We start from the raw sequence: 16,750 nt of genomic DNA, 5'->3' as shown, positions 1-16,750 counted from the left end.
ACTGAAAACACCTATCTTCAAATTCCCCCCTGGATTGTTTCCTTACCTTCTGGATTAGTTCCTTCTCATGCCGCTAATAAAAACATGTCCTAGACTGGGTAATTTATAAAGGAAAGAAGTTTAATTGAGTCACAGCTCTGCACAGCTGGTGAGACCTCAGGAAACTTACAATCACGGTGGAAGCGGAAGCAACACATCTTTCTTCATATGGTGGCAGCAAGGAGAAGTGCCAAGCAAAATGGGGAAAAAATCCTGATAAAACCATCAGAGAACATGAGAACTCACTCATATCACAAGAACAGCAGCATGGGGATAACTGTCCCCATGATTCAATTGTCTCCCACCAGGTCCCTCCCATGACACATGGGGATTATGGGAACTATAATTCAAGCTTTAGATTTAGTGGGGGACCCAGTCAAACCACATCACCTTCTTCAAGTCTTTCACTCAAATGCTACTGTCTCTGTCATGCCTTCCTTATTTCCCTACTTAAAATTGTATCTCCTTCTCGTGTTATTTGCTTTGTCTGCTTTACTTTCCTCCATAGCACTTAGCAACACTTAACATATTATATAGTTTAATTTTTTATGTTGTTGTATATCTCCTTCCAAGAGAATGTAAGCTCCAAAAAGGCATATATTTTTTTCTTTTCTTTTTTTCACTGCTATATCCACAGGGCCTACAACAGAATGTGGTACAAGGTAGGAGCTTAATGTGAATGAATGAATGTTAGTCTTATTGCCTTTTAAGTTTACCTGATTTTCTAATTTTCTACATTTTCCACCTTCCTGCGTCCTTTCCACCTTCCTACCTCCTTTGGGATGTGCATACAGAAAGCAGCAACATTAAGGTAAGAAAGTTTAACCTTTGGATTAATATTAAAACCTTGAGACAGTTTTGCTTTTCTGTTGCCTTTAGCAAAACCACATTCCTGCTGCTGTCAGTTATGACGCACTGAGAAATCTTCAGAGACCTAAACTTTTTCCACAAGATGACTGGAGAAAAATAAATCACCAAATATCATAAAGATACTTGCATGTTTTTTAAGTGATTAATGACTGCTTTCTCATAACAGTAAAAACTATTTTGTTTTGTATGAGAGGATTTTTCACTCTAACTTTTAAAAACGTCATTACATACAAATATATCACATCAAACCCAAAAGCCATTGCTAGCACACTGGATCCTGTCTTAATATTAAGTATGAGACAAAAGGCCTTTATCTTCCAGAAAGTTGTTTATAACATGCCAAATATGTGAACACCCAATAGTCAAAGGACATTATCTCTGTGATGCAATTTTGAAAGTTGGTAAAAGCCCGGGTGTGGTGGCTCACGCTTGTAATCCCAGCACTTTGGGAGGCCGAGGCGGGCGGATCACGAGGTCAGGAGATCGAGACCATGGTGAAACCCCGTCTCTACTAAAAATACAAAAAAATTAGCCGGGCGTGGTGGCGGGCGCCTGTAGTCCCAGCTACTCGGAGAGGCTGAGGCAGAAGAATGGCGTGAACCTGGGAGGCGGAGCTTGCAGTGAGCCGAGATCGTGCCACTGTACTCCAGCCTGGGCGACAGAGCAAGACTCCGTCTCAAAAAAAAAAAAAAAAGAAAAGAAAGTTGGTAAAATAATTTTTTATCAATTTCATCCTACAAGCACACAATTTAAACCATTCTTTTAAAATGGATTTTAGAAGATTGGAATAGGAAGTTTTAGAAGTCAGTCTCTCCACAAAAACTGCCATTAAACTGCAAAAAATAAGAATTAACCTTTTTGTAACTCTGGATCCTAATCAGATAAATAACAACCATTAGTAGAGTGCTTGATGCTATTGGTCTTTAGTAAGAAAGTGGCTGCATGCACACGCCAGATACCATCACTCATTCTTAGTCACAAGAGTCAAAAAGTGAAAACAAACCTGTATGTGTGGATAAACAAAATGTGGCATGTACATACAAGGGAAGATTATTTAGCCATAAAAAGGGAATGATGTTCTGATACATGTTTACAACATAGATAAACCTTGAAAACATTATGCTAAATAAAATAAGCCAGACACAAAAGGACAAATAGTATATGATTCTACTTATATGAAAGATCATGAATAGTCAAATTCATGTAGAGGGAATGCAGATTGCATGTTTCCAGAGCATGGAGGCTGGGGCAAGGGGAATGGAGAATTAGTGCTTAATGGTACAGAACTTCTGTTTGATGTGATACAAAAGTTATGAAAACAGTGTTAATTATACAACATTGTGAATGTATTCAATATCTCTGAGTTTTAGAATTGAAAATGATTAAATGGTACCTTTTATGTTATGTATATTTACCACTGGGTAATAAAATTGTATTAATGTAGGTGAGGCAATTTTAACAGTTGTACCACTCTGGAGGAGGATATTGATAATGAAGGAGGCCACACATGTGGAGGCAGGATATATTACATATATAATATATATTTATATTATAACATATATATAATTATATATATTATATATACACATTATGTCAGGGTGTGTGTGTATATATATTTTATATATATATATAAATATCCACCCTGCCTCCACATGCATGTAATATATATATAGTAATACATGGTATATTATCATATATAATTATATATTACTATATATATATGGTGAATCTCTATGTCTTCCTCTTAATTTTTCTGTGAAACTGAAACTGCCCTAAAAAATTCAAGTCCTACAAAAATGAAAGTGAGTTAAAGTACTTTTTCTGGAACAAATAAACTTAGCATGAATAGTTAAAATATTAAGAGTTGTAATTAACGGAAATTTCAGCTCAATGTGACTTCAACAGTTTAAAAAATGTATTACTACACATAAGATCATGGAGAGAGGAATTGGGAGAACCAGAACTGATTGGGTCAGAAATTGAAAATGATATTATCAGTGACCCAGGTTTGAATGTCTCTCTTCACAGCACTGACTTCACTAAGGTATGTGACCTGGTTGGCAGCGGTAGCTTGGACAACATGCTTGTTTGCAGTGAGTGGTAGAGAGAGGCAGGTTTTGCTTTCCCAGAAACCCTGAAAAAGGTCATCAAACCTAAATTTCCTTAGCCTTCTTCTTCCATGAGCAAATCACTAGCAGATGATTGCTAGCAAGGTGTTACTATTACAATGAACCCCTAAGTGTCAGAGAAAGAGTTAGTTTGGGAAAATATCCTCTCAACCACAATCTTAGTCATTTAAGTCAATTTAACAATATATTGAAATATTTTTCTTAGAAGTTTGAAGTTCCATTAAAGAGTAACAATTACAGAAATTATAGGTAGCCTTTAGTTCTACAAGTGACGTCTCAAGAGGAAGATGATTCATCAATTTCAAACTTTCCCTGCAAGTAATACTGGATGAGAATTAACTTGGCAAACATAATTAATAATCATGGGTTATAAATTACTTCCACAAGGTGGGTGTGCCGATTTTAAAAGGCTTGAATAAAACATAAATTTCCTTAATTTGATACTGTAAATGGAGTAATTTGGTAATGTAAATGGTAATATTTAAGTGGTTTTTGCGTCAGATCTTACAACATAAAATATTTTTCTAAAATTAGTTTTTGTACCATTTCTCCAGCATGTTCCAGCCTATATCAGTCAGTCCAGGCTTCTATAACAAAGTATTATGGACGGAATGGCTTACACAACAGACATTTCTCACAATTGTAGAAGCTGGAAAGTGCAAGATTAAGGTACTAGCAAATTTGTTTCCTGGTGAGGGTCCTCTTTCCAGCTTGCTGTATCCTCACATAGCAGATAGAGAGAGAGAGAGAGAGAGAGCACTCTATAGACTCTCTTCCTGTTCTTATAAGGACACTAATTCCATTGATGAGGGCCCTATGCTCATGACTTTGTCTACACCTAATTAATTCTCAAAGGCCTCACTTTCCAATACTGTCATATGGTGGGGTAAGGCTTTAACATATGAAATTTGAGGGAAAAGGAATATTCAGTCTAGAACAAAGCCCCATAAATTTCAAAAAGCTGTGGGACAGGAGGGAATGGGGATGGAATTCAATGGTACCACATCCAAGCAAGTCTTGTATGGTTAAAACAAATCAACATAATAACATGAAATTTTACACAGAAACCTATCTGATTATAAACTGTATGCTTACCATAATCAACACCGTTATACATTGTTTTAAAAACACTTAATAGTGTTCTCTGTTTAACCAAATAAGAGAGGCATTAACTAGTTTCCTAGTGCTGCCAAAAGAAATTGCTACAAAATTTGTGGCTTAAAATAGTAAACAAACAAACAAACAAACAAATTCTCTCTCAATTATAGGAGGCCAGAAGACCAAAATCAAGGTGGAGGCAGAGCCATAGTTCCTCTGACGGCTCTAGGGAAGAATCCTTTCTTGCCTCTTCTAGCTTCTGGTGGCTCCTGGCACTCCTTGGCTTGTGACAGCATAACTCTAACCTTTGTCTCTGTCTTCACATGACCTTGCTTGTGTTTCTGTGTCCCAACTACCCATGACTCACTCTAAATTCAGGATGATCTCACCCTGAGATCTTTAACTTTATTATATCTGTAAAGCTCCTATTTCAAAATAAGGTGACATTTACAGGTACCGGAATGGGAGAGGGTCTAGGACACAGACAAACCCTTATGAGGATACTACATGACTCATTACAAGGCACAAAGTAATTACCATAGGCAAACCGCTTGTGAGAGCTCACTCCAGTTTGGAATATATTCATGTTTCCATGTAAGAGAAAAGTTCGTCCTTGCTTCAGTTCATCTTGGCATCAGTACAAGGGTGAGATTCAGAGACATATAGGTGTGGAATACCAGATCCCACCACACTTAAAAAGCTGGCATACTAAGTTGATAAACAATGTAGAGTGTGAAGTTGAGTTGAGAATGCTTATGCCATGCAGTTTATGTATCTTATAATAGCCCTAATCACACTTCTAGGAATGTTCTCCACCATTGGATGCTAAAAAAATAAAATTAAAGAATTAGATAGTATAAAAAATATATATACCTCTTTGAGTGGAAAAATGCTGTCAGCATTTTGTTATTTTATTCCATTGTATAAAGTCTCAGTAGTGCTCTCTTCATAAATGTATTGAAGCTTTGGCTAAATTGTATCAAATTTGTGATTAAATACAAACGTGAATACTATAAAATATTACAAAGGACAATCTGTATACTGTGCTATACCAATTTTACAATTTTACAATGACTTACAGATGCCATAAATATTTACTTTAAGGAAGTAAAATAAGTTATAAAATCATATTTAAGAACACCTAAATCCTTGAAGAAGTTTAAAATGATATTATTATTTACATATGAAGTCAGCTGACCATTGAACGCTTACTTTTCAATAACACAAATGTATGCATTATCTAAAACACATATTCCAATATTTTCAAAAAACAAAATACTGAAGTAAATCATCTGTATTTAAATGTTTATCTATTTTCGTTATAAATGTCCATGAAAATGCTTAAAATTGGTTTATTTGATCTAAAAAGTTAATATGCAATTTTTATTTTTAATATATCATTTTTCCTATTTATTCTTTTCTAAATAACACTTTCATCCAAAGTAGATGACTGAAGAAACAAAACGCTGTTTTCTTTATGAACTTGTAATACATTTCAAAAATAATTAAGATACTGTTCAAGGTGTTGAAGTATACAACATAACAAATTGCATTTGCAGTTGAATAGTAGCAGAGTAGAAGCTGAAAAAATAAATCATGTATAAAAGTAGCTTAAAACAGATGACAGCAGAGCAAAGAGTTTCCTGCTAACGCCCTCTAAAAATCGGTCCTTTTAGGCTTTTGTGCTGGTATTAGGTTTAAGTTATAAACAAGACATATATATCTGACCTTTTCCTTTCCTTTTCTACACCCTGGAATCAAAGTCTCCTATAAAAGGACATTTGCAGCAAGTATTTTCAGCTGGAGTAGGAGGAAAGGGCAGGAGTAGGAGAGCAGTATGATCACCTCTTGCCAATGCAATTTCTCTTGATTTGCAACTGGTGTTTAGTAAAGAATTTTGCTATGTAAAAATAGTGTCTTAACTGGATTATTGTAAGACAAAGTATGCATTTTTCATGTCATATTAGTATTTTATTAATAAAGGCTGGGGAAACCTACTAAATCCCTGTACTAAAGTGAATTTGATTCTCCCATAGAAACTTAAATCTTCACGGTGGTACAACTCAGTCCTCTACTGCAGCAGCTCTTTTATAAATGCCTCCCAAAGCTCCAAGAAGGAACAAAGAATGTGACCCACTGAGCTCACACCATGAGTCTATATTGCAGAAACCTTTGTTCAACAAAACTGCAGATGCTCTATTGAATCCACTGGAGATTGTCCTGATACTAAGGACAAGTATATAAGTTAATGATTTTATTAATTTTAACATTTTTAAATGTTTTCCTTTGGGGAATTCTAATTTATATATCAATATTCAGGTAATATTTGCTGAAAACACAAACTCTGAGAATCAGAATGATCTGCATTCACATTCTCATTTTCTACTATAACATAGAGACAGCTACTTTATTATCTTTTTAAAAACTTTCGCAACTACTTTAGTTTCTTCCTAATTTTATAAATTAATCTATCTCAAAAAACTTTGCTCAAAAGAGTTAGTAATAGCTATCAACTTCAAAAAAGTAAAACTTTAGGCCAGGTGCGGTGGCTAACGCCTGTAATCCCAGCACTTTGGGAGGCCGAGGTGGGCGGATCACGAGGTCAGGAGATCGAGACCATCCTGGCTAACACGGTGAAACCCTGTCTCTACTAAAAATACAAAAAATTAGCCGGGCACGGTGGCGGGCGCCTGTAGTCCCAGCTACTCGGGAGGCTGAGGCAGGAGAGAATGGCGTGAACCCAGGAGGCGGAGCTTGCCGTGAGCCGAAATCGCACCACTGCACTCCAGCCTGGGTGAAAGAGTGAGACTCCGTCTCAAAAAAAAAAAAAAAAAGAAAGAGAGAAAGAAAAAGTAAAACTTTAAAGATAACTTTTAGAAGGAAAATGAAATACAGAAATAATACATCTCATTTACACTTAATTAAAAATAATATGAATTGTCACTATTTCCTATGAAAACATCTCATGCCAAGCTCTTTTATTAAGCTTGGATTTAAAATGTTATATTTTAGTTGAAACTGGTAGAATCTTAGTAAAATTATAACAATAAGAAATTTTTATATTATATGTAATATAAAATAATCACATTTAATTCCACTTGTTAGTCTATTCTGATTCTTTAGCAGGTTGATTCATAATTTACCAACTTGGGTCAGAAATATTTTCTATTCTTAGCTTTTGCTGTCAGCAGAGATAATAATAATATAGAGCCTGAACAAAAAAGGATTGTGTATTGTTTCAATTTAATTAAAGTTGATTCACTGGTTTAAGAGACTCACATTTTATATTTTATATTTTTTTTAAATAAAAAGAGAATGTAGATATTTGCTTTTCCAAATTTCCCATAAGATAAGAAAAACATATTTTTTCTTAATTACACCCTTGCTAAGTCACGCTAGCTGCCTGACCTTGGACAAAATTCTTAACCTCTTTGTGTCTCATTTTCAATAACTGTGAATTAAAGATAATAATTGTAGTATATTTCTCAAGGGATTATTGTGGGAATTAAATAAAATAATCCTCTAAAATGCTTAGTACAGATTCTGGAACATAATTAGCAGAAAAAATTAATAATTATTATTATTTTTATTTACTATATTATATGACATACTTTTTCTTTAAGGTCTTCAGGAGAATTTCTACTCATCTTAAAAACATATATAGATATTGATCTGTGGAGAAATATATCTCTGTTATTTCAAGATCTGTGGATTACATAACAGTGAACTCTGATTGATTTACTGATTAAACAAAATTTTAAAACAAAAGTAAAAATTGCAGCTATGTTGGTTTTAATCATTCTAAACTCTGATGAAATTTGCTTTCTGTTTGGTTTGTGACTAGGAAGCTAAACAGTATTTATTAGGAATAAAAATTTCTGGTGTCTAAAAAGTTTCAAGAGGAAAACAGATTCTACTACAATTAAATCTGTTAAGATTTAATTGCAAATATGTAGATAATGCAAATATATCTTAGGGCACAATTTTTGTTCTCATTAAGTTACCCATTTTACATTTTAAGAACACTAATAGATGAAATACTTGTCAAAGAGAAGATCTAAGACGGTTTAAAGAAAATATTAAATGAAATCAAACTTACTTGTCAAGCTCCATAGCACAACTTACAAGTCATAAATCACACTCTGTACGACAGCTACAGGAGGGATCTGGGTAGTAAAACAAAATGATGGATTTTATCTTTCCTGTTTTTGAGTTATTAAGAACTAGTTGAACTACAGAATGACGTGAAAGACTCGCATCAGGGATGGGAGGTTATTTGCAGAAACTTGCTTTCTTTATCACATTAATGTCAATATTTGACATTTCCATATGACTAATTGTTGAACTAATTTTTGAGTTCTTTTGCCAACTATTAATAATCCTCTTTTCATCTAGAAAACAATCACTTTTTGTCTATCTGTAAATTGACATTTGTTATGTTAATTTATTTTTGCTTATTACAAGGATTACCTTTTATTTACAATAAAGCATTCACAGATTGCTGTGATAGATTTGTCTTCAATCAAATATCATAAACATTAATTGAATTATTGAAAGGAATTTATAAATTATTGTGTTTTTTCTAAAACAGTAGCATCAGTGTGTATATTATGTTAATTTTGTTTACAGTTTTTTGCTTCACATTAACTATACTTAACTGATTTTAACAGTCTTAGATAATTCCAAAACATCAATTACTTTACTTGGATTTATTAACTCATTCAAAAAATATATATATAATGAGAATCTCTTATTTGCCAGGCACTGGGCTAGGCAAAGGTAAGAGTGAATGGCAAAATCATGTTCTCCCTGTTTTCCTGTAATATATTGTCTGGCTAAAGGCTGTGAAGGAAGAGTAATGTGAAGGAAGAGTATTTGAAGGATATAAGAAAAAGGCTCACACAATTAACTGTATGTAGGCTGTTCTTAGGGAAGATTTCTTCTAGAGGTGGTACTTGGCCTTCAGTCAGAAGTATGATTTGATATTTGATGTTAACCAGGTAATTGAGGGGATAAGTTGCTTTCTCAGCAGAAAGGACATAGTAGGCAAAGTCTTTAAGATAAAAGCATAGTGAAAGCTCAAAACTAAAAGGAGGCTTGTGTGTCTGGACTCCAGAGACAGGAAAAGAGTTTACAGAGTCTAGCAGAGATAGCAGAGAGAATTTATCTTTTTTTTCTTTTTTCCAGTAGCAACTGTCTTTCCTGTGTAAAATTCCCTCTCCTAGTACTTTAGTTATGTGAATCCAAAAATTATAGCATTCTTCTACCACCACGGGGGTGAGTATATAATAAAAAATGTCAGTTATTCGAGCATGTAAGAAACTTGGAAGTCATCACTCCCATCCTTACAACAAGAAAAATGCTGTACAAACAGACTATCAACAACTCATTTTAGATCCATCAGAGGACTGAGGTCACAGAAAAACTGCTGCCTCCACCCTAAATCTCCACTAAATTAGAGAGATGGGAAAATGCAAAGAATTGTAGCTTAGTGGAGCAAAAGTCCAGGAGCCCCCATAGGAATTAGTAATGGGGGGCTTCCCTGTCTCTCCAGACCCCAGCTCCCAGCATCCCTCAGGACAGAGCCTGCCCAGCTCTGCCCATGACACTTCACTGACCCCTGCCCCTCCCAGGCTTCTCCCACACCCGCAGGGCCAGCACCCAATGTGCTGAGACAGTGGGGACCCAGAACCAGATGAACACATCAGGGGAAACCGAATCCATTGTCTCTTGGGGTGCTGAGCCTCCCAGTGACAGAAGATCCAGGAGATGTGAGTGGGAGGTCACCCTAACAGGATCTAACATCATGCTCCGGATTGCTGAAGGGACACAGATCGGTGCCTCCTCTCCTTGACTCTACCCTCCTCACTCCTTAGCACCAGGCCTGGCTGTACATCCCTGCCGAGGTGCAACTAAGACCTTCGCCTGCAGCTCAGGGGTGCCCCAGACAGGAGCACAAGAGGAGGCTCATCCCCACCCACAACCCAGAGGCCGGAGTGAATCTGGCTGCCCAGGCTCTGTGTCTGGCTTCTGCCCCAGGACCTGAGCCTGTGTAAACTCAGGCTTCCTTGACCTGCCCTCCTCAAGCCCAGGTTCTAAAGGTGTGCTCCCCACCACTTCCTTGTTGCTCCTCCACTTTATCCCTAGAATTACAGCCCAGCTCTAGGTGGGACTGTGAAGCTCTGCCCAATGCTTTCCATGAGAAGTCAGATTCAGGCCCTTGTGCCTGAAGACTCCTTGTGAAGACTAGATGACACCTCCTCCAAGAGCAGCTAAGGAGTTACCTTGGGCTCCTCAGGCTGCGTATACATTTTCTGTATGGAACATCAGAAAGAAATGGTCAACATTCATTCCTCACTTCACCAGAGAAAGAGGAAAATGTCACATGCCTTTGATTCCCTCTTTTTACCAAGCCTCCACTGAGATAAAACTCCTAACACAGAAACCAACACGTATTCCCAACACTGGGTACCTGCTGGAGGTCTTATCTTAGCCCCGAAGTCTCAGGTTTCCATGGGGACAGGTTGGTTGAGAACTGGTGGCCCAGCTCTCAGCCTGACACCCAACAGTATCCCCACCCAGGGGGCAGACGGTAGTGCAGGCACAGGTTCTGCAGGCTTTCATCTTGTGGAACGTATGTTAGAGGGTGTACTCGTCACTCACCATGCCCCAGAGGAATCAGCAGGGACATCAGGGCTGAGAGAAGACATGGCACATCTGACCTCCTGTCCTGGAAACCCCACATCTTTCTGACTGTGCCGATCCCACGGACAATATCTAGGAAAGTTCTGCTCTGCACAGTGTTCTGTCTACCAGGCCCACCCATCTGAGGACCCAGATGCTAGGAACACACAGATACTGAAGGAGCAACCACCTGCCTAAGGTGCAGGTACCCCTGCATCCATCTGTGGGAGGAAGAACCAGAAACCACCATTTATAAGGATTCTTTGGCCCTAAGAATGAACCAACTATTTAGGAGTAACACAGTGATGCAGAATGACCAGGAAGCGTCATTCTCAACCACGCTCCCTGGTCATTCTGCATCACTACAATACACATAGAATCCCCAGTATACACACCCATTAAAGCCTCAATATTCTTGCTTCATACAATCATCTGCTTGCAGATCCTGAACACACACACACCCCCCCAGTGGTTTGTTGCTAACTGCTTAATAAAATGCTCTCCAAGGGGAAATAGGAAAGCCTAGAATTGTGATGCTTATGTGGTATAAATATCTCAGCATGACTAATTTTAAACTACCAACCTAACGCCACTGAACACAGAGCTGAGATGTGCCGCGCCCAGTGGCTACCCCAAGGTAGCACAAGCCAGCTCCAGCACAGCCACATCCTTTCATAGGAATACGTGTACACAATCTACCTGCACCCTGAGTGGGACCCTCAACTCTCACCCCAAATATAAAAACCAAACCAAACTACGTACCTCCAGAACACAACCTCCTCATGTATCCTGAACAGACACACACAAGTGAGATGGGATAGGGTGGTCATAGCCTCCATTAAAGGAGAACAAACTTGCTAAACAGGTGAAGAGAACAAACCATTCGACAGTGCACAAGGAGGTCCTGCAGTAAGGAGGTGGAAAAGAAGAAGGGAAAATCCCCAAATTCGCACAAGTGCGAAAACCCATGATTAGTGTCCCTGGGTTGACCACTGCTCATTGTAACAGTGAAAAATACACCCTTGGGTAGAGATTTAAGATGTTAATGATTCACGTGATACAGGCACTCGCATGTGCAGCAATAGCGCATGCGCATCCAGAGAACAGCCCAGAGAGTGCTTAACAGTGACACCCCTTCCCACCCCTTCATGAATAGTCATGTAAGGCTTCCATAAAGGAGGTTTACCCAGTGTCAGTCAATGCTGTCTCACCTTTGAGCAGCCCACTCTGATCGGCTGTCAGAGTGTACATTCGCTTTGCAATAACCTCTCTTGCTTACTTTTACGTTGGACTCACTCTCAAAGTAAGACTTCCTTTGTGCAGCAAAGTTAAGAACCTGAACCAGCCCACCAGCAACACAACTGCTACCTGTACCCTAAATACAGAGATGGCCTGCCCAATAACTACTTAAATTTGCAGACAAAACTCTACCTGCCCCAAATGCTCACATCACTGCTAAAACCATATATGTACATATATATGTGCTCAAATACAAACATGTACAATGAACACAGTACCCATATATACTGTGAACCCTGAAAGGGCTAATCCTTCCAGATGGATCATGAGTGGCTGACTGGGCCTAAACTCAAACTGGAGCCAAGCGGCCATTTGCTGACTGCAAGTCTCACACATGTACCCTGCTTCCTGCAAAAACCACGTACTTGTGTCACTTTGGGACTTTCACAACTGTCTGTTCCTGTTTATGCCACCTGAATCAAGGGGTACCATTTCGTCATACAGACTTAAGAAATAGATTGTGACTTGCATCAGCCAATCAGAAATAAACAAGCTTGTATCCCTCATTTACAGAGTGAACCAGATTGGGAATCTCAGGATGAACTTTCTCTATAAAAGATAATACCTCTCTTTGTTCTTTCAGAGTGTACCTTTGTTTTGCACTGAAGGCTGGGACTCTTTGATTTGCAAACAGCTCACTGGAATGAAATTTCTATTTTTTTCTTTTGTTGTTTTTTTAAGAAAATCCTTTTCAGTAGATTTGTTAACAGTACATAGTGAAAATCCTATAGGCATAGGCTCAAAAAAAAATCTCAAGGTATACAACACTTGTGTCATACATCAGCCAGAAAAAGAATCACATACAATCCCACAACTCTAAACTACAGGAATCCATGATTCTTGAATGCAAACACAACCTACACAGCCTCTCTGTTTCCAAATACATGCACTGAACCTCCCACATCTCCCAGAATACAAAATACAAAAGCCACATAAACTCAAATACACACAGAACCACTAACTATTTTTATCAAATACATATAAGTCCACCTCACAAACTCTGAGAACACACATATGAGTGGCAACACCAAATTCTGCGAGTATTACATTTCACAACAGACACAGAGGACCACTAAGTCTTAATATACCCAAAACCCCTCATATACACACTCACAAACTACCCGTGAATATACACCCCACCCTCCCAGATAAAACCCATACAATACAAAAAAAAAACCACAAAAACACCAATAATACTCTAATATACACACACAACTTTCATATACCCATGGGCACATACATACTCACACAAATATCCCCAATCCCTGAGTGTATAAATCCCCCGAAACACTATCCAATCAATATGCTGCATCTCCGGAATACAACCTCCTCACCTCATCCCCTAAACATGCCCAAACGCATGTACGAACGTCCTAGCATTCTCCAAAGAAATACACTTTAAATACTAACAATCCCATATTCTATAAATAGACTTAGATAATTCATCTATCTGCTGATAAATATACACACAAACCAGTATACACACCCAAGTTGCATGGAAATATCTCCAGCATATCATTTATAAATACCCATAAAAACACTTCCCAATCCCAAATTATCCCAGTCTAGTATGAACCAGCTCCCACATTGCCAAGTACTAACCAATAACCATATCACATACCTCTAATACATATAAATTCAACTCTCTCACTCTCCTGTATAAAAAGAGAGCCCCATTCCTCTATCAGACACACACATACTAAATTCCCAGAATATATAACCCTAATAACCACTTACTGAAAAACACAAGCACATAGCTCCACAAAACATTCATCTAAACTGCCACACCCTTGAACACACACACAAACTCAATACTCATGTAGTTCTCTACATGCCCTAAATATACCCGCGATTAACTAACACACCACAAATATGCAAACATGCCGCCTCATATCCCCAAATACACATATAATTCCACAATACTGCCCGGCCCAGTTACCACCTTCTTTAATCTGCAATCTCCACACAGACACCACCAACCCACACATATGAATACATATTAGATTCTCACCAATTAAATACATATCAAATACCAAACTAATAATTCATATAAACACATTTTCATATCACAAAACCACCCCCACAAATCTCACACCCTCCAAAATCCAAAATAAATCTTCCTGACATTCTCAAGTACACACTAACCCAACCACCCAAGATACACACGTGTGTGCAGTAAATTTTTGATACATGTGTAGCCTACAATTTACAAATAATATACCACTACTTTTTATTTGTAAATTCCACATAAGTAAGCGATTCTCATAGAAGCTTTTGTTGACTTTGGCCACACTCTTGCATCCACAATCAACTTGTGCTACCAAGTGAACAGACTATGACTAAAGGCCTGTTCTTCCACTTTGCAGCTGCTCATATCAGTGACAAATGAGCGTATTAGAACATGCATGCTGGCTGATCATTCTGATCAACAAGCTTCACAACTTACTCAATGAGGTCGTCCGTGAGAACTTCAGTCTACGAGGACAGGAGCTACTTCTCTGCCGAACTGCATCACGGTTTCAACTGCTGAGGTTTTCCTCAAGCGTTTGCATTGTTTGGAATGTGAAAGGCACGGCCCAGACACATTTTGGGGTTCCCACTGCATTTTTTTTTTTTCTGTTTGTGCCTTTATTTATTTATTTATTTATTTATTTATTTATTTATTATACTTTAGGTTTTAGGGTACATGTGCACAATGTGCAGGTTTTTTACATATGTATCCATGTGCCATGTTGATTTCCTGCACCCATTAACTCGTCATTTAGCATTAGGTATATCTCCTAATGCTGTCCCTCCCCCCTCCCCCCACCCCACAACAGTCCCCAGAATGTGATGTTCCCCTTCCTGTGTCCATGAGTTCTCATTGTTCAATTCTCACCTATGAGTGAGAACATGCGGTGTTTGGTTTTTTGTCCTTGCGATAGTTTACTGAGAATGTTTTCCAGTTTCATCCATGTCCCTACAAAGGACACGAACTCATCATTTTTTATGGCTGCATAGTATTCCATGGTGTATATGTGCCACATTTTCTTAATCCAGTCTATTGTTGTTGGACATTTGGGTTGGTTCCAACTCTTTGCTATTGTGAATAGTGCCACAATAAACATACGTGTGCATGTGTCTTTATAGCAGCATGATTTATAGACCTTTGGGTATGTACCCAGTAATGGGATGGCTGGGTCAAATGGTATTTCTAGTTCTAGATCCCTGAGGAATCGCCACACTGACTTCCACAATGGTTGAACTAGTTTACAGTCCCACCAACAGTGTAAAAGTGTTCCTATTTCTCCACATCGTCTCCAGCACCTGTTGTTTCCTGCTTTTTTAATGATGGCCATTCTATCTGGTGTGAGATGGTATCTCACTGTGGATTTGATTTGCATTTCTCCGATGGCCAGTGATGATGAGCATTTCTTCATGTGTTTTTTGGCTGCATAAATGTCTTCTTTTGAGAAGTGCCGCATATCTACAACTATCTGATCTTTGACAAACCTGACAAAAACAAGAAATGGGGAAAGGATTCCCTATTTAATAAATGGTGCTGGGAAAACTGGCTAGCCATATGTAGAAAGCTGAAACTGGATCCCTTCCTTACACCTTATACAAAAATTAATTCAAGATGGATTAAAGACTTAAATGTTAGACCTAAAACCATTAAAATCCTACAAGAAAACCTAGGCAATACCATTCAGGCCATAGGCGTGGGCAAGGACTTCATGTCTAAAACACCAAAAGCAATGGCAACAAAAGCCAAAATTGACAAATGGGATCTAATTAAACTAAAGAGCTTCTGCACAGCAAAACAAACTACCATCAGAGTGAACAGGCAACCTACAGAATGGGAGAAAATTTTTGCAACCTACTCATTTGACAAAGGGCTAATATCCAGAATCTACAATGAACTCAAACAAATTTACAAGAAAAAAACAAACAACCCCATCAAAAAGTGGGCAAAGGACATGAACCCACTGCACTGTTAAACCTCCCCCTTCACTTCAGGGCCAGGTGAGCAAGGGAAAGGAGCGCGGCCTGGGCACCCTGCAGCGCCCCCGCTAGGAAAGCTATGAACGCTCCCGCTGTGAGCGCAGCCATAGGCTTGCTCTGGCCACAATATGGGGTCGCCCCGCGGACACTGGTGACCAGTGGGAGCATGACCAGGAGGCGATTACCTTCTAAACACACTTGGCTTTCTTTTTAGGTAACACCAAGAAGGACGCCATGAGAGCGAAGGCCACTGGGTAACCGCCCTTTGCTCTCGCGCTGCAGGTCTCCCTGCCATGAACCGCGGGCAACCCGTGCTGGGAGCGGTTGAAGGCCGCCGGCCTCGCGCTGGAACCCGGCCCGCCTCAAGTCTCGTGCGCAGGCGCACCGGGCTGGCCTGGAGCCCGCCCTGGGAGGGCCCCTCTGGAGATGGGGAAATGGAGGGAGGGGGCACCTGGGCGCTTCCTGGGGCCAGACAACGCCCCCTCGTTGGAACCTCCATGACTGTGCCTCTGAGAAACCAGCGCGTCCCCAACGACCTCTCCTAATTTTTGGTAGTACAAACCTGCAGTCTATGCACTCAGGTAACACCCTTGCTGAGAGGTTTGCCTTTGGAGGGTTTATCCTAAAGCAAAGTATCCTCGAATTGA

The 16,750-nt window shown here is 38.9% G+C and overlaps 1 long non-coding RNA gene across 1 annotated transcript; it reads right to left on the bottom strand.

Moving 5' to 3' along the window:
* Window positions 1–7,747: 7,747 nt before the first annotated feature.
* On the bottom strand, window positions 7,748–14,722 carry LOC134736481 (uncharacterized). The gene is made up of 3 exons (XR_010120515.1): window positions 14,566–14,722; window positions 8,236–8,302; window positions 7,748–7,808 (listed from the first exon to the last, which is right to left on the bottom strand). It is a non-coding gene; the product is annotated as an uncharacterized lncRNA (long non-coding RNA).
* Between the last annotated feature and the right edge of the window lie 2,028 nt (window positions 14,723–16,750).

This window comes from Symphalangus syndactylus, chromosome 4 (genome assembly GCF_028878055.3).
Source record: "Symphalangus syndactylus isolate Jambi chromosome 4, NHGRI_mSymSyn1-v2.1_pri, whole genome shotgun sequence".
Taxonomy (NCBI): Eukaryota; Metazoa; Chordata; class Mammalia; order Primates; family Hylobatidae; genus Symphalangus; species Symphalangus syndactylus.
Note: the sequence above shows the minus strand (reverse complement) of the source record. Positions and strands in the feature narration are given on the sequence as shown.